Consider the following 26796-nt stretch of genomic DNA (forward strand, 5'->3'; position numbering starts at 1 on the left):
AGGGCATCTCTGCAGAAAACTTTGCTGGGACATCCTTGAGTTCCTTTAAAGCCACCAAGAGCATAGCCCCTCATTGACACAGTCTGTGGGCACAGGTAAGGTGGAGAGAAACAAAATGAAAAATGGCACAAAAATGACATTTATTGTGGACAATATGAAAAAAAAGCAAAACAAAGGAAAAAAAATCCCCAGAACTAAACCAACAAGAAGTATCAAAGATGACTTTTATTACAAGTGATTTGCAGAAATTGGCCAGCAGTTTAATGTTCCTGAAAGCATCCAGTCATCAGTCTCCACAGTGCAGCCTTGAGCTCCTGGTTCCTCAGGCTGTAGATGAGGGGGTTCAGGGCTGGAGGCACCACCGAGTACAGAATTGACAGGGCCAGATCCAGGGATGGGGAGGAGATGGAGGGGGGCTTCAGGTAGGTAAATACACCAGTGCTGAGGAACAGGGAGACCACGGCCAGGTGAGGGAGGCAGGTGGAAAAGGCTTTGTGCCGTCCCTGCTCAGAGGAGATCCTCAGCACAGCCCTGAAGATCTGCACATAGGAGAAAACCATGAACACAAAACAGCCAAAAGCTAAACACGCACCAACAGCAAGGACCCCAAGTTCCCTGAGATAGGATTTTGGAGCAGGAGAGCTTGAGGATGTGTGGGATTTCACAGAAGAACTGGCCCAGGGCATTGCCCTGGCACAGGGGCAGGGAAAATGTATTGGCCGTGTGCAGCAGTGAATTGAGAAAGGCACTGGCCCAGGCAGCTGCTGCCATGTGGGCACAAGCTCTGCTGCCCAGGAGGGTCCCGTAGTGCAGGGGTTTGCAGATGGACACGTAGCGGTCATAGCACATGATGGTCAGGAGGGAAAGCTCTGCTGAGATGAAGAACAGAACGAAAAAGAGCTGTGCAGCACATCCTGTGTAGGAGATGGTGCTGGTGTCCCAGAGGGAATTGTGCATGGCTTTGGGGACAGTGGTGCAGATGGAGCCCAGGTCGCTGAGGGCCAGTTTGAGCAGGAAGAAGAACATGGGCGTGTGCAGGTGGTGGCCGCAGGCTACGGCGCTGATGATGAGGCCGTTGCCCAGGAGGGCAGCCAGGGAGATGCCCAGGAAGAGGCAGAAGTGCAGGAGCTGCAGCTGCCGCGTGTCTGCCAGTGCCAGCAGGAGGAAATGGCTGATGGAGCTGCTGTTGGACATTGGCTGTGGCTGCACATGGGGGCCTGTTCATGGAGAAAGGACAGTGACAAGTCAGGAGAGGCTGGCAGTAGCTGGTTTAGCAATTGTTTTCCTACCCACACATCATTCCTGGCTCTCTGAGGTCAGAAATCCCCAGCATTCCTGCTGCACTCAGCGTTTGCCACTGAGAAATGTGAGAGGCAAAGGATTCCCTGTAGCTGAGGGCAGGTGAGGGGCTGAATGGGCTTGTTCCCAACTGCCCTGGCTTTGCACCTTTGGCTGCAATCAGAGCACAATCACACTCCCGGGTCACCCTGGGATAAACCAGACCCTGCCCAGAGCAGAGGGATCCCTGAATGTCTCACCCTCTCCAAAGGTCTCTGGGCAAGCTCTCAGCACCCCCTTGTGCCACGGACACTCACGGCTCCCTTGGCCAACCCAGCAGCATTTCCTCAGCTGTGGCAGCTTGGCACTTCCCCGTGGGACATTCAGGGAACTCCCAGAGGCTCTGGCACAGCTCTGCACCCAGGAGGGCAGCTCAGAGCTGGGAAGGGCACAGCAAGGAGATCCCCGGCTGTGCCTATGATGGGATCTCAGGGAGGGGCTCAGCTCATTTCCCTTTTCCCATGGACTGCTTTGCCCACAGCCCCACAGGTCCCAGGGAAGCTTGGACATCCCATTCCCATGGACAGCCTTGCCTGGCAGGAATGCCAAGGGCAGTGCCTGACTCAGCTGCTGCAAATGCCAGAGCCTCCCTGAGAGCACCAGAAAACACTGACAATATCAGGGGAGTGCAGAAACAGGAGAAGATGTTGTGGTGCTGTGCCTGAGAGGGCAGGGCAGAGACAGCCGGGCACTCAGGACAGTGTTCCCGTGCCCAGCTGTGCCCGGCACCTCCCACACACCAACAGTGCCCTCCTGCCCCAGCACTGCTCTGTTCAGCCCCCTCTGCTTCCCTGAGCATCTCCCTGGGCCTGGACATTCCCTCCTGAGAGGTGCCTTGTCCCTGCCAGCACTCACAGAGCCCATCCCATCCTGTGTGCCCTCGGCCCGGCCCTACAGAAACCTGCCTGTGTGCAGGGCCCTGGCTGGGGCAGGGTCTGTGTGCAGCTGGGCGAGGGCAGCTCAGGAGAGCCCTGCTGGGCCCTGCAAAGGTGATGCTGCTGCTGTCCAGGGCTGAGGAGTGGCTGAAGGCCCTTTGGGAGGCTGCCAGCAGAGAGACTGACCACCCAAAGTCACAGTTCTGGAGTCTCTGTAAATGTTCAAACATTCCTTTGATGATCCTGTGTGTCCCTTTCAACTCAGAATGTTCTGTCATTCTGGGATTACAATTCCTGTTCTGCTTCTTTCATCCCCCTGTTGTTTATAGTCAAAAGAGAAAAAAAAATTCCTAGTAATAGTGTTAGACCAATAAAGTAAAAACCAGACCTTTATTGGAAGTTTCCAGGTGTCCCAGTGGGGATGGGGCAAACCCAGCCCCTGATTTCAACAATTTATTAAGGTTAATTAATTAGGATATTTAACAGGAGCATCCAATAGGAGATTCAGTTGACCCAGTTACACACCCCTGGCTCAACCCATTGGAGTAGGTCCAAGGGCTTCTTTGCCTTCACTTTTTGTTGTGACTGCTCACATTCTGGTCAAAAACCAAAATGTTCTTCTTCTAGGTCCTCTTCCTGATAATAAGACTATACAGTGTTTCAGGAATGTATTTAGACATTCAGCTTATTGTCCTAAAATCTAAGAGAAAGGTTAGGAAATGTACTAGAGTTAATTAAGGATTATAATTATATTAAGTTTATAATAGTAGTTAAATAGAGTTAATTAAGAGTTAGGTAAGGGTGTGGTAGCACATTTCTCCCACTCTCAGGATTTTTCATAGAGGTGCACAGAGAGAAAGGGGAAACAATTTCTATTTCTACTCCTTGTTTTTCCTATGTAGAATGTGTTTAGAGAATTGTTTACCTGGGTTGATTGCTTGATTAGATTCTAGTGAGGATTGTTTGAGCCTGATGGCCAATCCAATTCACCTGTGTGTAGACTCTCACGAACAGGATCACAGGTTATTACTAGTTAGATATATTAGTTTAAGAAAGTAAGTATGTAGTATTAGTATCTTCTTTTATATAGTATATTAATGTATTATAGCATAGTTATAATAAAGAAATCATTCAGCCTTCTAAACTGATGTTAGACATCATCATTTCTTCCCATTAAGTTTACCTACATTTACAATATAAGGGTTATATTTTTATAAGTATATAATAGTAATTTACAGAGATACGACTATATGAAAAATGTATAAAAGCAAAAATGATTTTGTCATCACCCCAGCTTTCCCACCCAAGCAGGAAATTGAAAACACTCTCAGGAAAGCTCCTGACCTTTACCGCAATCCCAGGTTTACCTTCTTTGGGAAGTGTCCTCTGGAGCTGTGCCCAGGGTGCTCTGGAGCTGGGAGCAGCCCTGCCCCAGCCAGCAGCTCTCAACAGCAGCACCTGCCCTGCTCAGGGTGGCTCCTTCCCCCCACAGCTTCTCTCCAGCGCTGGGAGCAGCTCCCCGGGCCGGCTGAGAGCTGTCCCTGGCAGGCAGCAGAGTCCCTAGCCCAGCACAGCGCCCTGGGCTGCAGGACCCTGCTCTGCAGGACAGCCCTGGGCACCCCTGGCTGCTCTGCACAAGAGATGATCAGAGAATGTACTCACAGGGTCTGTGGGCATTGGGATGTTCCAGCTGTAGGAGATCACTCCAGGAGCTGCAGCTGCATTGTCCTGCAGCCAGAGGTTCCTGTGCCAAGGGCTGCCAGGGATTCTGCCCCAGGCACTTCTCAGCACCTTCCCAGCCCTGACTGATGGAAGCTCTCTGTGCCTCTGTGCTGTGCCCAGGCTGGCTGCAGGCAGTGCCCCAGCCCTGCTGAGCTGGGAGAAGAGCTGCTCATCCAGAGAAATGTGCTTTTGAAGCTCTCCTTGCTTACCAGGATCACCCTCTGTGCCAGGAGCCTGGCTCAGCTCAGCAGCACAGACACAGCACAAGGACTTTAATGACCCTCTGGGGCTTTGTGCTCAGGCCCTGAACATCAGGCCCTGAGAGGGAGCTGCAGAAACCTCTCCAGAACTCCAAGTCAGAATCCAATGCCAAAGTTTCTTTGACTTTTAATGGGTCCCACTGAGGGACACGACTGAGAAAGTGTCCCCAGGCCCCAGGCAGAGCAGAGAACTGGAGGCACTGATGACAGGTGGGGACAAAGGGAAGCCAAGTCCTGGTGCCCTGGGGCACAGCAGGGTCTGTGCCACCAAGGGCTGTCAGGAGACACCTTGTCCTGAGGCACTGGGGCCTCCTGGCACAGCCCCAGCCAGGCTGGGCACTGTCAGCCCCTTGTCCTGCCCTCAGCATCCCCCCCTAGCCCACATCCCAGTGGCCTCAAGGATCTGCTGGAAGGAGTCCCTGGGGAGCCTTGCTCAGGAATGGCCCTGGGGGCTCCTTCATGCTCCCAGGGACTGCAGGTTTTTCAAAGCACTTTGGCTTTGCCTTGGAGTCTCTGAGAGCTTTGTGCAATCATGGCCTCCAATTATCTGCTGTAATTAGTCCCTGGAGAGGCTTTGACTCAGTGGGGCTCATGAATGCTTCAAGGTACTTCAGTTCTTTTATGGTACTTGGTGTTTCCCTTTTGATCCAGACTCTGTGAGAGGTTTGTGCAGTCATGACCCCAATTATCTGCTTTAACGAGTCCCTTGAGAGCTTTGTACTGACACTCAGTGGGGCTCATGGATGCTTTGAGTTACTCAAGGAGTTTAAGGTGCTTTGGGTTTTCCTTTCCACACTGAGAGGTTTTTGTGCTATTTTTAGTCTCTGAGAGGTTTTTGTGCAATCCTGGCCTCCAAAGTTCTCCTCCAAGGACTGCCTGAGGAGCCTGTGTTGGAGATGGACCTCAGGCAGTCCCATTTATGGTTTGAGACTCCAACCACTTCAGGGTTTTCTTCTGCCTTTGACTCCTGGAAAGGTTTGTGCCATCTCCTCTCAGGGTCTGAGGTTCCAGGGCCCAGCTCCAAATGCACCATGGGGCTCATGAGGATCAAGCAAGTCCTGACAAACCATGGCTCTGCCTTGATTCCCCTCTGCTCTAGTGCAGTTCATCAGGAAGGTTTCCTACTGCAGTTATAAAGAAATATTTCAAAGAGTTTATGGGAAATATGTATTCCTATTTAAAGGGGGCATTTTACTACTTCTCTTATTACACAAGTGGTGATTGCAGTATTCACTGATACTGACCCAGGGACTCTCCTGAGTTTGTCTGGCCAGGTCAGAGAAGGTGTGCATTGAGCTCTGACCCAGTGTGGACAACTGTGCTCCACATTCGCCAAGCCCATCCTGTCTCTCCTCACTCTCACTGCTTTGCTCAGAGAACTGGCTGCAATCAGCCGAAGAGGGATTTTCCTTCTTTTATTTTTGAAGCACTCTAAATGACCTGAGTTTCTCTATTGAATTCAGACAACCTCCTCAGCTGTGTGCCAAGCCCAAGGTGCCTCCAAGACCACTGCAGACCTGCGCTGGGCCAGCTGTGAGGGTGGATCATCATCCCAACCTGCACTGGGCCATTGCAAGGGGCTCTTGCCATGGACACTGCACTGACCCCACTGCTGGGTTTGGGTGCCATGGCATCACTCATCTGTTCAGGTTTCCTTGGGAACCACCCCAAGGAGCCATTTCTGCAGCCAGGTTTCACAGCCACTTGCCTGCAGAGCTGTTGCTGCCCTCGGCGGCCATGGCAGCCCTCAGGACAAAGCGGTGCCGCGGCTGTTCCAGGTCCAATTGCAGGGACACTCGTTGGTGCCGCCAGGTGCCATGGCAATGGCCACAGGGACCCGTTCCTTAGTTTGGTGCCACGGCAACCAAGGCCTGGAGCCGTTGTGATGGTTGGTCGCGATGGAAACCTGCCCTGGCCCCTTGCTCAGGGCTGCTGTCACTGCCCAGAGCCAGAGGGGATCCCTTGCTGGGGGCTTGTGCCATGGCCACCTGCCCTGTGCCGCGTTGGCCGGTCAGGCGCCGCGGAACCAGCAGCAAACGCCAGGGCCAGGGCCAAAGGCCAGGTCAGCCCGACAGAAAGGGGCAGTGCTGGGCACTGTTTCCATGGCAGCCCTCACTGGGGGTGACACCTGGGTCACCTGTCCTGGCAGTTGCCATGGAAACCCGGCTCATTGGGAATACAAGGGTGGACAGAGGTTTTAGTAGGGCCTGGCACAACGGGACAAAGGGGGGTGGTTTTAAACTAAAGGAAGGGAGGTTCAGATAAGAACAGATAAGGAGGAAATGTTTGATGATGAGGGTGGTGATACACCAGGACAGGTTCCCAGGGAGGTGGTCAGTGCCCCATCCCTGGAAACATTCAAGTCCAGCTGGGACAGGGCTCTGAACAACCTGATCTGGTGAAAGATGTCCCTGCTCATGGTGGGGTTTGGATGAGATGAGCACTGCAGAGCTCTTCCCATCCAAACCATTCCAGGACTGCATGGGCAGAAGGGGCTGCTCAGTGCACTCCATCCACTGCCTTGACTCCTCATGGTCACTGCTGGACCCCACATCCCACAGCCAAACCCAGCCCCTTCTCTGCCTTTCCCCCCCCTGCCCCAGGGGCTGGCACAGCCAGGGGGGCACAGGTGACCTTTGGGCTTTGCAGGGCTCAGGCACAAGGGCCGTGGCAGAGTCAGGGCTGAGGTCACACTCTGTGGGCTGGGGCAGAGCCCAGCCAGAAATGAGCCCTGAGGCAGCAGCTCTGCAGTGCTGGCCACCAGGCCGGCTTGCCAAGGGAGGCTTCTGGCCATGCCCTGCAAGCAGCTGCTGCTGCCAAGGCGCCTTTGGTGCCTCAGGCTCTCCCTGGCACAGCTCCCAGCACGGCACTCTGCCCTTGCGCCCGAGGCCTTCCCTGTGCTGGGGCTGGCCTGGGGCTTTTCCTGCAGCGGGACCTGCCCTGCTCCTGGCACAGGAAAGGCAGTTCCTGCTGGAGCAGGAGGCTCTGCCTGCAATGGGCTCAAACCACTCCTGCAAGGCCCTGTTTGCAAAGCCCCAGTGGGAAATGAAGGAGGGGGGTCACGCTGCTGTTGGGGTGAATAATGCTGAAACCAGCCTGACTCCTCCATCCCAAAGTTCCACATCCTCAGAGGGAGCTGAAGCTGTGGCAGGGCTGGAAAAATCCCCAGAGAAAGGAACAACCAAGTGACACCACTGAGAGCTCCTGCAGAGCTGCTGAGCTGGCCCAGCCTGGGCACATCTGACTGACAGGGCAGCACTTCAGACTAGAAAAGCCCCATCCAAATTTTAATGGCAGTGACTTCTGACATTTCCATCCTTGGAGGCTGTGGAGATTCCTCCCTGCAGTGGGGACACCCCTCAAGGTCACTGCTCCAGGCTGAGCCAGAGATTTGCCCATGGTGGTTGGTCGGGGGGAGTGACATCAATCTCTGCTTAAGAACTGGTGTTTGTTTAATACAATTGCTTCAAAATTGCTTCCTGCTTCAGCCTGAGTGTCCCTGCAAGAACTGGGCATCTTTCAGGCAGTACCAGAAGCTCAGGGATCTCATTTCATGAGGAATCTGGGATGCAAATGGCCTTGTAAGAAGGACAAAAGCAGAAGCAATGGACTAGAAATAATTAGAACAAATTACCCTTCTGCCAGACAAAGTCCACCAAGTCATTCCCTGCATTTCTCCTTTTCAAATTCTTTCCTTCACCTACTCTCAGAGGTCCAGCCTGTTCTGATGCTTATCATGAACTGACTGTGCTCTTGATTTATACCAGCACTGGAGATGTAGAATCACCCAACCTGAACACAGAAACAAACTCCCTCTGTCCCATTTTCATGTTCTAGATCACTTTCCAGGTGTCCATGGAGATGTAGGAATGATTATCACACAACTCTCCATTTCTGGCTGTGGGCTCTGGAGATTCCTTCTCTGCATTCAGTCAGGCTTGTATTCCCTAACAAGTCCTGGTTCCACCTCCTGTTTCCCAAGGCTGGAACAGTCACAATGAAAACCTCACCAATGGCACAACTCCCCAGCTCACCAGGAAAAGAAAGGACAAGCTGTCAAGTTCTCCAAACCTTTGTCCTGCTCTGCTGCAAGAGTCCTGCTGCACACATGGTGTGGAAAGCCAAGAGAAGCTGCAGTTGGTGGCACATCTTGTGACAAGAGCTCAACCTGGTTCTCCAGGAAAGGTTCTTGAGAAGAGCAAACAGGACTGTGGAGAAGATTCCTGGAAAACTGAAACAGCTTTCCAGAAGTGAAATGAAAATTGAAAGAAACAGTCCAAGATGTTTTCCTCTATTTATTTCTCTGCTCCCTTTTTCCATCTTGCACTACTTCTCCATCCCATTAATTCCAAATGCATCTCACCTCTAAGATCAGTGACTTAGCGAGTTCTAGACACTCTAAAGTACCATGAGCCACGCAGTTTGCCTTCCAGTATTCACTGGAAAGCAACGCTGGAGCCATAAGTGCAGGACCAGGACCAGGGAATCCTCCAGCCAGGGAATGTGCCCCGATAGGGTTTGATCCTCAGCGGGGACCTCTGAGATACTTCTGACCTCGTGCAGGAGTCCAGACTCTGGGTCTGGGCTGAACAGTGCAAAATTCCCGTGTTTGGACAGGCTCAGGGGCTGCCCCCGGGGAGCGGGGGGCTGGGCGCAGGGGCAGCGGGCAACGGACAAACGGACACGGGGACAAACGGCCCCGGAGCTTCAGTTGCAGCAGCGGCAGCAGCAGCGGCGGCAGCAGCAGTGAAAGAAGCGACTTTATTTACTTTCTATTGCTTCTCCTCTCCCTCTCCCGCTGTCCCACACCCTCTCCCGCCCTCTCTTTCCCTGTGCCCCCTCCTCTTCCAGTCTCCCTCTCCCCTGCTGGGCTGGGCCATGCCCCCGGCCCGCCCCCGGCCCCGGGCGGGGCTGCCCCTCCCCCGTCCCAGCCCCCGTCCCCGTCCCCGCCCCGGTTCCCGTCCCCGTCCCCTCCACCGGCCGTCCCGCCGGGGTCTCGCCTCCGCCCGGCTCTGGCCGTGCTGGCGGTGGCGCTGCTGGGCGGGCATCAGTGCCTGGGGCAGGGGCGGCATCGCCTCCCTCTGGCTCCGCCTGGCCCGAGCCCGGCCCCGGCCCCGACGTGGGCTCCAGTCCCGGCCCCGGCGCCGGCTCCTCCCGGGCCCCGCGGAGGACACACGCGGCGCGGCCGCTGCCGCCGCCTCCGCTGCGGCTTCCCCGGCCCGAGCTCCGCCGCTCGGCAGCGCGGCCGCCGCCCCCGAGCCGCCGCTGTCCCGTTGCCGGGAGCGAACGCCTGGGGAGGGCCGGCCCGGGGCGGTCGGGGGGCGCTCGGGGGCCGCTCCTGGCCCCGGGCCGAGCGCTGACAGCCGCGTCCCGCCCGCAGGGAAGGCGCAGCAGGGCCTGAAGGAGCGGTACCGGCTGGGTTCGCTGCTGGGCAGCGGCGGCTTCGGCAGCGTCTTCGCGGCCACGCGGCTCTCGGACGGCGCCCCGGTGAGCGGCGGGGCCGGCGGCGGGCGGAGGAGGAGGAGGAGGAGGAGGAGGAGGAGGGAGAGGAGGGGGAGGAGTAGAGGGAGGGTGAGGAGGAGGGGAAGAAGGAGGAGGAGGAGGATGGGGCTGGGTCTGCGGCTGGGGCTGGGGCTGCGCAGGGCGGGTGGCAAACTAAGCCCGCTGCTGCTCTTGGCTTGCAGGTGGCCATCAAAAGGGTGCCAAGGAACCGCGTCCTGCACTGGGGCGAGCTGGTGAGTGAGCGGGGCCAGCGGCAGAAGCCGGGCCGTGCCGGCGGGGATGAACCGAGGCCCGGCAGGGTGGGAGCCACCAGGACACCTCGAGGGAGAGCGGGCGTGGGGCCAGCGCAGGGCGCAGAGCATCCCGTGCTGGGTGAGGGGCTCCCGACCCCTGGCACGGCATCAGCCCCACTGACGGAATTGCGTTCCTCCCGCAGCCCGACGGCACCAGCGCACCCCTGGAGATCGTGCTGCTGGACAAGGTGTCCACTGGCTTCCCCGGTGTCATCCAGCTGCTGGAGTGGCTTGAGCTCCCCAACGACATCTTGATGGTGCTGGAGCGCCCGAAGCGGTCTCAGGACCTGCACAATTTCATTCGGGCACGGGGGTTCCTGTCCGAGGAGGTGGCGCGGGATCTGTTCCGCCAGGTGCTGGAGGCCGTGCAGCACTGCACCAGCTGTGGGGTCCTGCACAGGGACATCAAACCAGGGAACATCCTGGTTGACCTGGCCACCGGGCAGGCCAAATTGATCGACTTTGGCTGTGGCACCTACCTGCAAGACACAGCCTACACTCGCTTTGCAGGTGAGCCCACGCAGGGGTGTGCTCTCGGTCCTGGCATCTCATGGCCCAACATCTCACAGCCCAAGCTGGGTGTAGCAGCAGGGATTCTCCCTTTTGCTGCCCTTCATGGCACTGAGATTTCAGCTGAGTTGCATTTGAGCAGGGCTGGGTGGGGAGCCAGCTTCCAGCCCTGCTGGCAGCCTTTGCCCACCACTCTGGGCAGGACTGAGGCTGGGGCTGGGGCAGCCAGCCTGACAAAAACACGGGTGGGTGGGGGTAGCAGAGAGGGGGGCCGTAAGCTGTGTCCCAGCCGGTTTGGTGTGCAGGTGACAAAGGGCTTGGACTGCTCCACTCACCTGGTTTGTTTTGGATTCATGATGTTTTTTGGGCAGTGCAGGCAGGGAGGATGAAGGCATGGTTTTCCCAAGCACTGGGTGGGTTTTTCCTCCTCATGGTCGGGCCTTGCCAGGACTTCTGCTGCCCTCTTCCAACCCCAGTGGCTTCTTTTCCAACCCCGAGTCTGTACACAAGTCCCAGGTGCTGGCGAGAGGGCAGTGGTCACCCCGTGTGCCACTGGGGCAGCCCCCACACGCCCAGGGATGCTGGGGCCAGGCTCTGGGAGCAGCAGCATCCCCCTGATGAATCCCATCTGTATTCCATAGGAACACGATCATACAGCCCCCCAGAATGGACCCAGTTTGGCTGGTACTACGGCAAGCCAGCTACCATCTGGTCCCTGGGCATCCTGCTGCACCAGATGGTCTGCGGGGAGCACCCTTTCAGGAGGAGCCAGAACATCAGCTGGGACCATCAGCTCTCGCTGCCACGACGGCTCTCTCAAGGTGGATCCTCATCTCTGGCCACGGGGGCAATGCCAGTGCTGGGAGACAGCAGCAGCTCGTGAGCATCCTGCTCTGGCAGCTGCTGAGGAGGTGGCACATGTCCTGCTCTCCTGCTCTCCTCCAAAACAGGGAATTGATGGGGAAGTTTAGGCCCAGCTCTGAGCACATCCAGCATGGCCTGGGCACGGGAATAGTGGGGCAAAGCCAACAGGAGCCTTCTCCAGCTGACCGGCGGGTTCTGGTTTCTCTGCCCAGAGTGCCAAGATGTGATCAGGCGGTGTTTATCCATGCTGCACTCGGACAGGCCCTCGTTGGAAGAGCTGTTATGTGATCCCTGGCTGCAGGATATTGATCGGCCCTAGAAGAAGGGAGAGAGCCACAGGCACACTTTGATGCAAGGCCCTGGTAAGTTGCAGCTCCACACATGCCTTGGCAATCAGAAGCAAAGGAACCCAGACATTTTGTCCTGCCTGAGTCACTGCCCAGGGGTCATCAGATGGGGACACGCAGCCCTTGTGCTGGAGCTGAGCTGCTCTGCCCAGCACTGGTGGCCGCCATCTGAGCTGATTTTGCTTGTCTTGGTTCCCTGACAGCTCTGGGCCCTGGGCAGAACCCTGACAGCCTGGGCTCACCCCCAGGGAAGGAGAAGGAGCCCCTGGAGAAGCTGTACCAGGTGGGGCTGCTGCTGCTGGGGACAGCGAGGATGACATCAAGGATGACAACCTCTTCCTCCACCTGGTCACCGGCAGCTGAGGATGATGGACTTCGATTCTGGCACCTTCTCCAAAGCCAGGCTCCACAGGAAATTTGCAGGTGAGTCCACACGCAGGGGGATGCTCCCAGATTTGGGCATTGCACAGCCTGGCCAGGAACCAAAGGTTCCCCCTTTGCTGGGGTGGATGCAGCTGATCCTTCAGTCGGCTGCCAGGCTGCTTTTGGCAGGGCTGGAGGGATGGGCTGGGGTGGTGATGAAATGGGAGTGGGTTCCTGGCCCTGCCAACAGCCCCCAGCACCCACCGTGCCCCGGGCTGGGGCTGGGGCAGCCAGCCCGACACAAACAAACCCCCATGGTGGGAGCAGAGGTGGGACTCCAGAACCTGTGCAGGGGCTGCTTTGCTTTACAGACAAGGAAGGGCTTGGGCTGCTCCACTGCCCCTGTTTGCTTTGGGATCACCGTTATTTTGGGGGGCAGTGCAGGGGGGAAGGGAGAAAGCCTGGGCTTCCCTCACCTGTGGGTGGGTTTTTCCCTAGCATGCAGGGGTTGGGCCTTCCTCAAGTCCCTGACAGTAATATGATTTTTGACCTTTTTTCTTGTTCCCCTTTTTGTCTGTAATCTATTTTCAAAATTTTGTTGTGTGTTTTTCTAGAGGAAGTGTTCCAGGTGGGGTCCAGTCTGGATCGGGAAGTGCTTGGGAGCAGCTGTGGTGTGGATGGGCCGTGCCCTTGGAGAAGGATGAGGACATGGTTTGGGACCAGCTTTTCTTCCAGCGGGGGATGGCGTCAGGTGGGTCCCATCTGCTTGGCATGGTGGGATCAGAGCTTTGGGGAGATGGCAGCGAGCACGGGAGCATCCTGCTCTGGGCAGCTGCCGAGGGCTGGATGTGCCGTGGCTGGCTGCAGGCTGGGCACATGTCCTGCCCTCCTGCTCTGCTCCCACAGGCAGCAGGGATGGGCAGCTCTGGGCACAGCTCTGGGCACGGCCAGCATGGCCTGGGCACCGCGGGCGGCTGGGACAAGGGGACAGGAGCCTTCAGCTGACGGGCGCTTTCTGGTTTCTCTCCTTGCAGCCGGGCTCTGCGGGTGCTGAGGCTGCTCTGGGCTCTGCCAGGGCTCTGCTGGAGCTCAGCACCGGGCCGCAATCAGCCAAAGAAGAAATGGGGTGACCTGCAGCACAGACCTGCTGGAGCATTTCAGCAACACAGCTCAAGTGTGCAGAGTGTACACCTCCCAGGGAAAACATGACACCACCCCAAAATAAACTTGTTCAATAGCTTCTGAAATGAAATCAATCTGGGATGACCCCAAATGACATTTTGCAGCTTGCTCAAGCTGTAGCTCAGTCTTTCTCTGAACAGTTCTCTCCTCCACCTGCCTTTTACTTCCCACCTGCTCCCTCTTTTCCCCCAGTGAGTTCCCAGCCCATGGAAGTCTCCATCACACTGTTGCCTTCCTTGGTGCCCCTCACCACGAGGAAGGCTGAGCCCCAGGCTTAGGGACTCATCCTGTCACGGGCTGAGGAGCAGCAATGTCTCAGAGGTCCAGTGGGATTTTAGTGTCATTCAGAGCTGCTCTCCAGCCCTCAGCTCTCCTCACTGCTCAGTTCCCACTCCCATTTTTCTTGTCCTTGCAGCAGGATGAGCTCTGTGAATCCCCTTGAGCCTCCCCACTCTTCCCAGCCCACACACCCACCTCAGTTAGGCTGAAGCTGCAGCTTCTCTGTCTCCTCTGGCACACCAGTCCAGTCCCCTGTGCGGGGAGCCCCAGCCCCAGAGCACAGCACTCAGCAGTGCACTCCGGGCTGGAGCAGCTCCCTCCCAGCCCCAGCCCAGGGACCCCTCCAGCCCCGGGGCTTGGGGCACCGTCAGCACCCGCTGCTGCAGCCACCGCTTCTGCTGGCCCAGACAGCAACACCCAAACTGGGGCTGATCCCGAGGGAGCAGCAGCAGGGCCTGGATCTGATCCCTGTCTCTGGGGCAGGGCTGGACAAATGACCCCCAGCAGCAGCAGCACGTGGAGCTGAATTTCAGCACAGCCCCTGCCACTCTTCCCTCCCCTGTGCAGCGGTGTCACAGCAGCCTGAGGCACCTGGGAGCCCCCAGGGCCAGCAGGGACTTGAGATGGCAGCTCTGGTCTCCTGGAGCTTGTGCAAGGAACAGAGCTGGGGACTCCCTGTCCATGGGCAGCTTCCAGATGGAAAAGGCTGCTGTGCCCAGGCAGCTCCAAGGGCAGAGAAAGGAGGGTCTCGACCCCTGGATCTGTGCCAGTCCCACAGTCCTGGGCAGCAGCCACCGAGCCCTGGGGGAGCAGAGGGCACAGCAAGAGGGACAAAAGCAGGCAAGGTCAGAGACTGGAGAGAGCCAGACCCGGCAGCAGGAACAGCTGCTCCATTGCACTCTTGGAGAAAGCTCTTGGCTGGTTCAAAGCGCTGAAAGGTGTGCAGGGCTGAGAGGAGGCCACAGCAAACACTGCTCCTGTTTCCACAGCCTCCCCTCTCCGTGTCCCAGAAGGAATTGGATGGACTGTGTTCTTCTCCCCGAGTCGTCCGGTTCAGCACGAGCAGCTGAGCACCAGGAGCTGAAGGAGCTGAAGCCTCAGGCCTCAAGAGCTGGGCCTGAGGAGACTTTGTGAGCAAATGAATGCTGCTAACATGGACCTGGCTGAATGCAGCAGATGGAGTCATGGAATCACATAATCTTTTCTGTTGGAAAAGCCCTCTGAGCTCATCCAGTCCAGCCGGTCACCCAGCAGAGTCGAGCCCAGCACTAAACCACGTCCCTGAAGTGCCAAGGCCTGGACAACAGCCCTGAGTGAGGCCCTGAGCCAAAGGTGGCCTCTGGATGAACCTTCCAACCAAAGGTTATCTTTGTATCTGCTCACTAATGAAATATGCATGGTCATTAGCGCTGTGATAGATGTATCCACTCATTAGTGAAACATGGATTGACCTTTCTGTGTTTAGAAGCCAGACAAGGCCATGAAATCTGACATCTGGCCTTGTCTGGGGCTGAATGGTCAAAGTCACCTCCCTTGGTTCCTCTTGGGCCCTGGCCAGGCTTTGGGAGGAACCCAGGAGGAGGATGAAACCAGATGTTCCCGCACCAGCAGCGCTGTCAGTTTGTTCATTCAGCACTGTCAGAGCTGGGCCCTCTCCCAGCGAGGCTGGAGCCTCACCTGTGGCTGGAGGCACCTGCAGGAATTCCCAGTGTCCAGGAGTGGCTCTGCAGCCCTTGGCTGTGACAGCTTTCCCAGCTGCTGTGTGGATCTGGGGCATGGTAAAGCCTGAGGGTAACTGCTGCTGGATCTTTCTTAATCACTGCTGCAATCTTTGGTGCTGATGGCTGGGTGCATTGCCGAGCTGCTCCTTTTGTGATTCTTTGCTGCTTTGAGCTACAGTCAATGACACTGAGTCCTTCAGTTGGTGTCTGTGTCTTTGGTGCTGACCCTGCCCACTGGTGAAACAAAACTGGCACTGTCTGGCCAGATCGCAACAAAATGTCACTTTTTAAATGTAAATGTGAGGAATCAGTCCCATCAGAAATTCCCAGATGGGAAGCCCTTCCCTGGAGTTCCCTGGCTCTGGAGTGGGCTGAGGTCAGAGCACTGGTGTCAGCAGTGGGGCACTCTGTTAAAAGAGGCTGAACCCCTGGATGTCTTCAAATGCATCCAAAAATTGCATGTGGAAGAAGGCAAAGAATTGTGGGTTTGGGAATATGTGGGTGAAGTTTGTAAATGGCACATTGGAAACAGCACCAACAGAAGGAAGAATTGCTTTTGGAATGCTCCCACATGGAGGGACAGAGGAAGGTTAAAACTTGAGCTCAGGTTCATTTGTGCAAGTGAAATATAATACTATTATTATCATCATTAATAACAGTTATATAAAAATAGAACATGATTATACATTTTTTTTTCAGATAGAATTAAAAATTGATAATGTGAAATAAGGCTGACAATGCTAATATGTCACCTTTGGCTGCTCACTGTGACACTGAATACCCTACAGAAAAGGACTGGCCAAGACCCAAATGTCACAATAGAACTTTGTGAATTGTGTATAATGAATAAAGGAGGAAGGGATGTTGTGGGAACCCAGGACACCGGGAGGATTTCTCTGTCTGCTCTGGGGTGTCCTGACCCCCAGGGGAGCACTGACTTTGACCCTCATTCATGGAGAAAACTTCCAAAGCCTCAAGGTAAACTAGAAACCACAAAAGTGTGAAATAGATTGTAGAGATTGTAGAGAGGAGTTTAGTATGTCACATGGGTAAGAAATTTAAGCTTTAGGATTTTTAGTATGTTATAGATGGATTCAAGATTGTTATAAATGAATGCTCCAATTTATTAATTAAAGAAAATTTATTAAATTGTCCAAATATAAATTTAGAGAAAAACAACGAAAAGCCACTATCAAAAAAAGGTCAGTGCCAAGCCCGGGATCGGCGCTGGGTGAGACACAGGTTTGACCACTACAGCATAGGGTCCCCTATGTTCACCCCGACTGTTCTGTCCAAGTGATTTATAGATGGTTTTTCTTGCCTGAGGCAAAGTCTCTTTCTTCTTTTCTGGGCTGCACCTATTCATGTGGAGTTCCTTCACTGTGGCAAGTTGAACAGAACCCGTCCAATCGATCGTGCTCCTGGAGTTCGGTATTCAGATGTATCTCCCTGATGGTCTGGTTATCTCACTCTCAACTACTTATAGCGTGTTTCTCCTTGGGCGTTCCAAACATGTACATGTCACTTAGGGCGTGTAAGTGGTGCCATTGTGTTCAGCTGGATAAGATATACAGAAGTTTATTACATACAACAACTTGCAGAGTAAAATCTCGGACACTTTGTTATATATGGGATTTGACGCAGAAAAAGGGAATTAGAGAAAGGGAATTGGCTCATAAAATGAGAAAAAGACGAGATGCGTGAGGGAAAGAGAATGAAGAGAGAAACAAAAAGATTAGCATATAGAATAGCATGGTAGGTTAGTGAACAAAGTTTGGAATAGCAACAGCAAACCGTTTTACCAGCTCAAATGTGCAGCTCCCAATAAAACAAAAGCAGCCAGCAAAGCAGTTCAGTAATGTTTTACTTTCTAAATGTCCAGAGGGATTCAGCAAATCAGTACAAACATTCTGAAATACCTTGGCTAATGCTGGAGAATAGGAGGGGAACAGAAGCCCCGTGTTTTAAAAATTCTGCACTGGGACATTGAGCAGTCACTGTGGTGGTGAGATGGTTTCTCCTTGAAGCTGATGAGGGACAAAGCAAACCTCCAGCCAGCCACCCTGCTGAGAGCTTGGCAGTAAAGAGCCTGCAGCCAAGTAGGTGCTTTTCATCAGAAGAATTCAAAATAGTGTGCCAATATCCAAACCTGACCACTGATTGGTTTGACCCAACTTCCTGAAAAAATTCATTTCCATGTCAAACCACGACAAATATGTAAAATGTAACATAAGATACTTGAAAAATGATGAATGCCAAAGGATCTGAGTATTAGATCTTTCCGCAAAGAGAATCCTTTTTGCTAACATCTACATGCCAGGAGCTGCAGTGTAGCACCAGGGAGACAAAGGAACCCACCAGTGCTGAAAAGCACCCATCTCCGAGCTGGCCACGTCCATTCGTTTGCAAATTAGGTCCTTTTCTCCCTGCTGCCAGCTGCGGGTTTGAAATACTGTGAAGCAACCTTCCCGTCCTTGGTGGGGTGCTTAAAAAAACTTACAGAATATTTCTTATCAATATAACATTTTTCATACATCTATTTCTCACAAGCACGAATTATCTAAAATACACATAACAATTCCATGATTCCATCTGCTGCATTCAGCCAGGTCCATGTTAGCAGCATTCATTTGCTCACAAAGTCTCCTCAGGCCCAGCTCTTGTGGCCTGAGGCTTCAGCTCCTTCAGCTCCTGGTGCTCAGCTGCTCGTGCTGAACAGGACGACTCGGAGAGAAGAACACAGTCCATCCAATTCCTTCTGGGACACGGAGAGGGGAGGCTGTGGAAACAGGAGCAGTGTTTGCTGTGGCCTCCTCCCTGCCCTTCGCGCCTTTCAGCACTTTGAACCAGCCAGGAGCTTTCTCCAAGAGTGCAATGGAGCAGCTGTTCCTGCTGCCGGGTCTGGCTCTCTCCAGTCTCTGACCTTGCCTGCTTTTGTCCCTCTTGCTGTGCCCTCTGCTCCCCCAGGGCTCGGTGGCTGCTGCCCAGGACTGTGGGACTGGCACGGATCCCGTGGTCGAGACCCTCCTTTCTCTGCCCTTGGAGCTGCCTGGGCACAGCAGCCTTTTCCATCTGGAAGCTGCCCATGGACAGGGAGTCCCCAGCTCCGTTCCTTGCACAACCTCCAGGAGCCCAGGGCTGCCATCTCAAGTCCCTGCTGGCCCTGGGGGCTCCCAGGTGGGCACAAGTGGGGCAGCAGAGCCAGCAGGGAGCCTGCGAGTCTCTTCCAGCCCTGTCTGCTCAGAGTTTGGGCCTTGGAGCCTCAGGTGGCCAAAGGCAGCTGCTGCTGGTCCCTCTGTGTGCCCGTGTCCAGCAGTGCTGCTCCATCCGTCTGTGCCCAGCCACGGGGAAAAGCCTCAGCCCTGCAGGGCCAGGAGCTGCCGGGCTCTGCCTGAGCAGCTCAGCCAGAGGGAAGGGAGCTGCTCCCCACGGGAACCAGGAGCCAAGGGCTGGAGCACCTCGTTCTGGGGCAGAGCCCAAATTCTGTGAGGGAGTAACAGAGTTATTCACGTGCACTGGTGTGTCAGCTCTGCAGGTGCTGTGCCTGCAAACACATGGCTCAAGGTGTGCAAAAGAATTCTGCAACTCTTGGCTGGAGCAGGATGTCAGCAGTGCTGAACTCCAGCTTAGTCCAAAGCAAACACTTTACACCTCTGCTCATATCTGCTAGATTTTTTACATCGGGGTATCCAGAGAAAAGTAAACAGAGGAGTAAATATTTTCATTATTTATCAGAAATATATCTCATTTTGCTGAACATTTCTTTTTCAGAATGTGTTATCTTCTTAAAAAGAAAAAGAAAAAAGAAAAAAAACCCGAGAAAAATATTAAAGAGAAAAAAAAGAAACAAATGTGTAGTGAAATCTTCTTAAACTTTGGATTAAGAGGTAACTGATCTTTTTAAAGGGAGAACTCATATACTTTGTGCATGTTCTCATGCCTGGATCCATCTTACGGACTGACATCAGCATCCATTTTAAAGACTTTGGGTTTTGTTTCCAATATTAAGATTTTTTTTTTTAATTGGAGTTGAAGCAATAGGAGGATGAGAGATGAATTGTGCACGACTGTGTCTTGAGTACAAAAATATTGCAGTTTGAAACTTGGACCTAAAGTATTGAAAATGAAACTTACAAATCCCAGTGTATTGTGTGACAGCAGCTTTTCCTATAGGATGCGCAGCATCACAAAGACTTCATCAGTGGGGTTGGGAGGGCTTGGAGCTTTGTCCTGTGCCACTCTGGGATGTCATGAACCAGGACTTCACCTGCCACCAGCCCAGGTCACCCTCTGCCACTGCAGCTCCTTGGGCCTTGTGTCCCCAGAGCAGACACAAAGTGCTTCTGCTGCTCCCCCTTTGCACAAACCCACAGAGAGCTGGGATTTTTCCAAGGCTCATGTCTCCATTGGGCCATATTCCCAAAGAACCAGCAGCACATCCTGATGAATACGGTGAGTTACGTGGATGGTTGTCAGCTCCACTTCCTGCCTAGAAATCCTGAAACTGCTTCTAAATGCTGCTCCTTCAGCTCCTGGACACCTTCTCACACAAAGCTGGGAAAAAAATCCCCTGGCCACTGGCTAAAAGGTGAGTTATGCCCGAGTTAGAGCTCTGTGGGAAATCTCTGTCCCTCCCTGACGTTTTAATGTATCTGTACATGGGGGTGTGCATGGATGCGTCTTGTATACAAAGGAAGGAGCGTGCAAGCAACAGGACTGACACTTTCAGGGCCCATGCTATTCCATTACCCATGGGTATAGAGACATTATGGAAACCCTGGCACAGACAGAGCCTTCTGTCCATGGGTACAGAGGCATCCAAGAGCACCTGGCACACACAGAGCCTTCTGTCCATGGGTACAGAGACATCCAAGAGCCCCTGGCACACACAGGGCCTTCTGTCCATGGGTACAGAGACATCCAAGAGCCCCTGGCACACTCAGAGCCTTCTGTCCATGGGTACAGAGACATCCAAGAGCCCCTGGCACACACAGAGCCTTCTGTCCATGGGTACAGAGACATCCAAGAGCCCCTGGCACACACAGAGCCTTCTGTCCATGGGTACAGAGACATCCAAGAGCCCCTGGCACACACAGAGCCTTCTGTCCATGGGTACAGAGACATCCAAGAGCCCCTGGCACACACAGGCCTGGCACACACAGGTTTGGCAGCACAGGTGGCTTTCCCCACAGGCTGCAGGAGATGAGAACACAACATTTGCCAACACTGACTGCAAGCCACAGCTCTGGGTGCTCCCCGTGAACTTCAGCTCTGGAACCACTGTCTACCCCAAGTTTCAGGGGCTGCAGTGGGAGCCTGGCTGGGCTCGGCCCTGGGGCCATCCTGCAGGGACAGCTGCAAACAGGGAGCATTCCCTTGCCATAAACAGCCAAGCCAGGGCTGCAGGGCAACTGCTCCAGCCCGGACTGCACTGCTGAGTGCTGTGCTCTGGGGCTGGGGCTCCCCGCACAGGGGACTGGACTGGTGTGCCAGAGGAGACAGAGAAGCTGCAGCTTCAGCCTAACTGAGGTGGGTGCGTGGGCTGGGAAGAGTGGGGAGGCTCAAGGGGATTCACAGAGCTCATCCTGCTGCAAGGACGAGGAAAAGGGAGTGGGAACTGAGCAGTGAGGAGAGCTGAGGGCTGGAGAGCAGCTCTGAATGACACTAAAATCCCACTGGACCTCTGAGACATTGCTGCTCCTCAGCCAGTGACAGGATGAGTCCCTAAGCCTGGGGCTCAGCCTTCCTCGTGGTGAGGGGCACCAAGGAAGGCAACAGTGTGATGGAGACTGCCATGGGCTGGGAACTCACTGGGGGAAAAGAGGGAGCTGTTGGGAAGTAAAAGGCAGGTGGGGGAGAGAACAGTTCAAAGAAGGGCTGAGCTACACCTTGAGCAAGCTGCAAAATGTCATTTGGGGTCATCCCAGATTGATTTCATTTCAGAAGCTATTGAACAAGTTTATTTTGGGGTGGTGTCATGTTTTCCCTGGGAGGTGTACACTCTGCACACTTGAGCTGTGTTGCTGAAATGCTCCAGCAGGTCTGTGCTGCAGGTCACCCCATTTCTTCTTTGGCTGATTGCGGCCCGGTGCTGAGCTCCAGCAGAGCCCTGGCAGAGCCCAGAGCAGCCTCAGCACCCGCAGAGCCCGGCTGCAAGGAGAGAAACCAGAAAGCGCCCGTCAGCTGAAGGCTCCTGTCCCCTTGTCCCAGCCGCCCGCGGTGCCCAGGCCATGCTGGCCGTGCCCAGAGCTGTGCCCAGAGCTGCCCATCCCTGCTGCCTTTGGGAGCAGAGCAGGAGGGCAGGACATGTGCCCAGCCTGCAGCCGGCCACGGCACATCCAGCCCTCAGCAGCTGCCCAGAGCAGGATGCTCCCGTGCTCGCTGCCATCTCCCCAAAGCTCTGATCCCACCATTCCAAACAGATGGGACCCACCTGACGCCATCCCCCGCTGGAAGAAAAGCTGGTCCCAAACCATGTCCTCAGCCTTCTCCAAGGGCACGGCCCATCCACACCACAGCTGCTCCCAAGCACTTCCCCAACCAGACTGGACCACATCTAGAACGCTTCCTCTAGAAAAACACACAACAAATTATTGAAAATAGATTACAGACAAAAAGGGGAACAAGAAAAAAGGTCATAAATCATATTACTGTCAGGGACTTGAGGAAGGCCCAACCCCTGCATGCCAGGGAAAAACCCACCCACAGGTGAGGGAAGCCCAGACTTTCTCCCTTCCCCCCTGCACTGCCCCCCAAAATAACGGTGATCCCAAAGCAAACAGGGGCAGTGGAGCAGCCCAAGCCCTTCCTTGCCTGCAGAGCAAAGCAGCCCCTGCACAGGTTCTGGAGTCCCACCTCTGCTCCCACCATGGGGGTTTATTTGTGTTGGGCTGGCTGCCCCAGCCCCAGCCCGGGGCACGGTGGGTGCTGGGGCTGTTGGCAGGGCCAGGAGCCCACTCCCATTTCATCACCACCCCAGCCCATCCCTCCAGCCCTGCCAAAAGCAGCCTGGCAGCCGACTGAAGGATCAGCTGCATCTGCCCCAGCAAAGGGGGAACCTTTGGTTCCTGGCCAGGCTGTGCAATGCCCAAATCTGGGAGCATCCCCCTGCGTGTGGACTCACCTGCAAATTTCCTGTGGAGCCTGGCTTTGGAGAAGGTGCCAGAATCAAAGTCCATCATCCTCAGCTGCCGGTGGCCAGGTGGAGGAAGAGGTTGTCATCCTTGATGTCATCCTCGCTGTCCCCAGCAGCAGCAGCCCCACCTGGTACAGCTTCTCCAGGGGCTCCTTCTCCTTCCCTGGGGGTGAGCCCAGGCTGTCAGGGTTCTGCCCAGGGCCCAGAGCTGTCAGGGAACCAGGACAAGCAAAACCAGCTCAGATGGCGGCCACCAGTGCTGGGCAGAGCAGCTCAGCTCCAGCACAAGGGCTGCATGTCCCCATCTGATGACCCCTGGGCAGTGACTCAGGCAGGACAAAATGTCTGGGTTCCTTTGCTTCTGATTGCCAAGGCATGTGTGGAGCTGCAACTTACCAGGGCCTTGCATCAAAGTGTGCCTGTGGCTCTCTCCCTTCTTCTAGGGCCGATCAATATCCTGCAGCCAGGGATCACAGAACAGCTCTTCTAACGAGGGCCTGTCCGAGTGCAGCATGGATAAACACCGCCTGATCACATCTTGGCACTCTGGGCAGAGAAACCAGAACCCGCCGGTCAGCTGGAGAAGGCTCCTGTTGGCTTTGCCCCACTATTCCCGTGCCCAGGCCATGCTGGATGTGCTCAGAGCTGGGCCTAAACTTCCCCATCAATTCCCTGTTTTGGAGGAGAGCAGGAGAGCAGGACATGTGCCACCTCCTCAGCAGCTGCCAGAGCGGGATGCTCACGACCTGCTGCTGTCTCCCAGCACTGCCATTGCCCCCGTGGCCAGAGATGAGGATCCACCTTGAGAGAGCCGTTGTGGCAGCGAGAGCTGATGGTCCCAGCTGATGTTCTGGCTCCTCCTGAAAGGGTGCTGCCCGCAGACCATCTGGTGCAGCAGGATGCCCAGGGACCAGATGGTAGCTGGCTTGCCGTAGTAAAATCCAAAGTGGATCCATTCCGGGGGGCTGTACGACGGTGTTCCTGTGGAATACAGATGGGGTTCATCAGGGGGATGCTGCTGCTCCCAGAGCCTGGCCCCAGCATCCCTGGGCGTGTGGGGGCTGCCCCAGTGGCACACGGGGTGACCGCCGCCCTCTCGCCAGCACCTGGGACTTGTGTACAGACTCGGGGTTGGAAAAGAAGCCACTGGGGTTGGAAGAGGGAAGCAGAAGTCCCGGCAAGGCCCGACCATAAGGAGGAAAAACCCACCCAGTTCTTGGGAAAACCATGCCTTCATCCTCCCTGCCTGCACTGCCCAAAAAACATCATGAATCGAAAACAAACCAGGTGAGTGGAGCAGTCCAAGCCCTTTCTCACCTGCACACCAAACCGGCTGGGACACAGGTTACGGCCCCCCTCTCTGCTACCCCCACCCACCCGTGTTTTTGTTGGGCTGGCTGCCCCAGCCCCAGCCTCAGTCCTGCCCAGAGAGGTGGGCAAAGGCTGCCAGCAGGGCTGGAAGCTGGCTCCCCACCCAGCCCTGCTCAAATGCAACTCAGCTGAAATCTCAGTGCCATGAAGGGCAGCAAAAGGGAGAATCCCCGCTGCCACACCCAGCTTGGGCTGTGAGATGTTGGGCCATGAGATGCCAGGACCGAGAGCACACCCCTGCATGGGCTCACCTGCAAAGCGAGTGTAGGCTGTGTCTTGCAGGTAGGTGCCACAGCCAAAGTCAATCAATTTGGCCTGCCCGGTGGCCAGGTCCACCAGGATGTTCTGTGGTTTGATGTCCCTGTGCAGGACCCCACAGCTGGTGCAGTGCTGCACGGCCTCCAGCACCTGGCGGAACAGATCCCGCGCCACCTCCTCGGACAGGAACCCCCGTGCCCGAATGAAATGATGCAGGTCCTGAGACCGCTTCGGGCGTTCCAGCACGATCAAGATGTATTTGGGGAGCTCAAGCCACTCCAGCAGCTGGATGACACCGGGGAAGCCAGTGGACACCTTCTCCAGCAGCACGATCTCCAGGGGTGCGCTGGTGCCGTTGGGCTGCAGGAGGAGCACGATGCCGTCAGTGGGGCTGATGCCATGCCGGGGGTCAGGAACCCCTCACCCAGCACGGGATGCTCTGCGCCCTGCGCTGGCCCCACGCCCGCTCTCCCTCGAGGCGTCCTGGTGGCTCCCACCCTGCTGGGCCTCGGCTCATCCCCGCCCGGCACGGCCCGGCTTCTGCCGCTGGCCCCGCTCACTCACCAGCTCGCCCCAGTGCCGGACGCGGTTCCTTGGCACCCTTTTGATGGCCACCTGCAAGCCAAGAGCAGCAGCGGGCTGAGCTCGCCGCCCGCCATGCCCAGCCTCAGCCCCAGCCCCAGCTCCAGCCCCATCCTCCTCCTCCTCCTCCTCCCCCCTCTCCCCCTCTCCCTTCTCCTTTTCCTTCTATCCCACCTCCTCCCCCTCCTCTCCCTCCTCCTCCTCCTCCTCCTCCGCCCGCCGCCGGCCCCGCCGCTCACCGGGGCGCCGTCCGAGCGCCGCGTGGCCGCGAAGACGCTGCCGAAGCCGCCGCTGCCCAGCAGCGAACCCAGCCGGTACCGCTCCTTCAGGCCCTGCTGCGCCTTCCCTGCGGGCGGGACGCGGCTGTCAGCGCTCGGCCCGGGGCCAGGAGCGGCCCCCGAGCGCCCCCCGACCGCCCCGGGCCGGCCCTCCCCAGGCGTTCGCTCCCGGCAACGGGACAGCGGCGGCTCGGGGGCGGCGGCCGCGCTGCCGAGCGGCGGAGCTCGGGCCGGGGAAGCCGCAGCGGAGGCGGCGGCAGCGGCCGCGCCGCGTGTGTCCTCCGCGGGGCCCGGGAGGAGCCGGGGCCGGGGCCAGGCTCGGGCCAGGCGGAGCCAGAGCGAGGCGATGCCGCCCCAGCCCCAGGCACCGATGCCCGCCCAGAAGCGCCACCGCCAGCACGGCCAGAGCCGGGCGGAGGCGAGACCCCGGCGGGACGGCCGGGGGCGGGGATGGGGCAGCCCCGCCCGGAGCCGGGGGCGGGCCGGGGGCATGGCCCGGCCGGGAATGGGGAGAGAGAGAGACTGGGAGAGGAGGGGACAGCGGGAAAGGGAGAGCTGGAGACGGTGCGGGACAGCGGGAAAGGGAGAGCGGGACAGCGGGAGAAGGAGAGGGAGAGGAGTAAGAATCGGAAGTCAACAAAATCACTGCTGCCGCTGCTGCTGCTGCTGCCGCCGCCGCTGCTGCTGCTGCAACTGAAGTTCCGGGGCCGTTTGTCCCCGTGTCCGTTTTTCCGTTGCCCGCTCACCCCCACGCCCAGCCCCCCGCTCCCCGGGGGCAGCCCCTGAGCCTGTCCAAACACGGGAACTTTGCCGTGTTCAGCCCAGACCCAGAGTCTGGACTCCTGCACGGGGGCAGAGGTATCTCCTCGGTCGCTGCTGTGCATTGTCCCCGCTGAGGATCAAACCCTGTCGGGGCACATTTCCTGGCTGAAGGATTCCCTGGTCCTGGTCCTGCACTTATGGCTCCAGTGTTGCTTTCCAGCAAAAACTGGAAGGCAAACTGTGTGGCTCATGGTACTTTAGAGTGTCTAGAACTCGCTAAGTCACTGATCTTAGAGGTGAGATGCATTTGGAATTAATGGGATGGAGAAGTAGTGCAAGATGGAAAAAGGGAGCAGAGAAATAAATAGAGGAAAACATCTTGGACTGTTTCTTTCAATTTTCATTTCACTTCTGGAAAGCTGTTTCAGTTTTCCAGGAATCTTCTCCACAGTCCTGTCTGCTCTTCTCAAGAACCTTTCCTGGAGAACCAGGTTGAGCTCTTGTCACAAGATGTGCCACCACCTGCAGCTTCTCTTGGCTTTCCACAGCGGGTGTGCAGCAGGACTTGCAGCAGAGCAGGACAAAGGTTTGGAGAACTTGACAGCTTGTCCATTCTTTTCCTGGTGAGCTGGGGAGTTGTGCCATTGGTGAGGTTTTCATTGTGACTGTTCCAGCCTTGGGAAACAGGAGGTGGAACCAGGACTTGTTAGGGAATGCAAGCCTGACTGAATGCAGAGAAGGAATCTCCAGAGCCCGCAGCCAGAAATGGAGAGTTGTGTGATAATCATTCCCACATCTCCATGGACACCTGGAAAGTGATCTAGAACATGAAAATGGGACAGAGGGAGTTTGTTTCTGTGTTCAGTTTGGGTGATTCTACATCTCCAGTGCTGGTATAAATCAAGAGCACAGTCAGTTCATGATAAGCATCAGAACAGGCTGGACCTCTGAGAGTAGGTGACGGAATGGATTTGAAAAGGAGAAATGCAGGGAATGACTTGGTGCACTTTGTCTGGCAGAAGGGTAATTTGTTCTAATTATTTCTAGTCCATTGCTTCTGCTTTTGTCCTTCTTACAAGGCCATTTGCATCCCAGATTCCTCATGAAATGAGATCCCTGAGCTTCTGGAACTGCCTGAAAGATGCCCTGTTCTT

General features: G+C 55.9%; 1 long non-coding RNA gene and 1 pseudogene across 1 annotated transcript in view; one reads left to right on the forward strand and one right to left on the reverse strand.

Moving 5' to 3' along the window:
- The window catches only part of LOC137463831 (uncharacterized), a 95843-nt gene extending 69317 nt beyond the window's left edge, over positions 1–26526 (forward strand). Inside the window, exon 2 of the long non-coding RNA XR_010993982.1 lies at positions 26491–26526. This is a non-coding gene — a long non-coding RNA (uncharacterized lncRNA). The remainder of the gene's footprint in view (positions 1–26490) is intronic.
- LOC137463858 (olfactory receptor 14I1-like) lies at positions 242–1131 on the reverse strand (annotated as a pseudogene).
- Positions 26527–26796: the final 270 nt, after the last annotated feature.

This window comes from Anomalospiza imberbis, chromosome 30 (genome assembly GCF_031753505.1).
Source record: "Anomalospiza imberbis isolate Cuckoo-Finch-1a 21T00152 chromosome 30, ASM3175350v1, whole genome shotgun sequence".
Classification (NCBI taxonomy): domain Eukaryota; kingdom Metazoa; phylum Chordata; class Aves; order Passeriformes; family Viduidae; genus Anomalospiza; species Anomalospiza imberbis.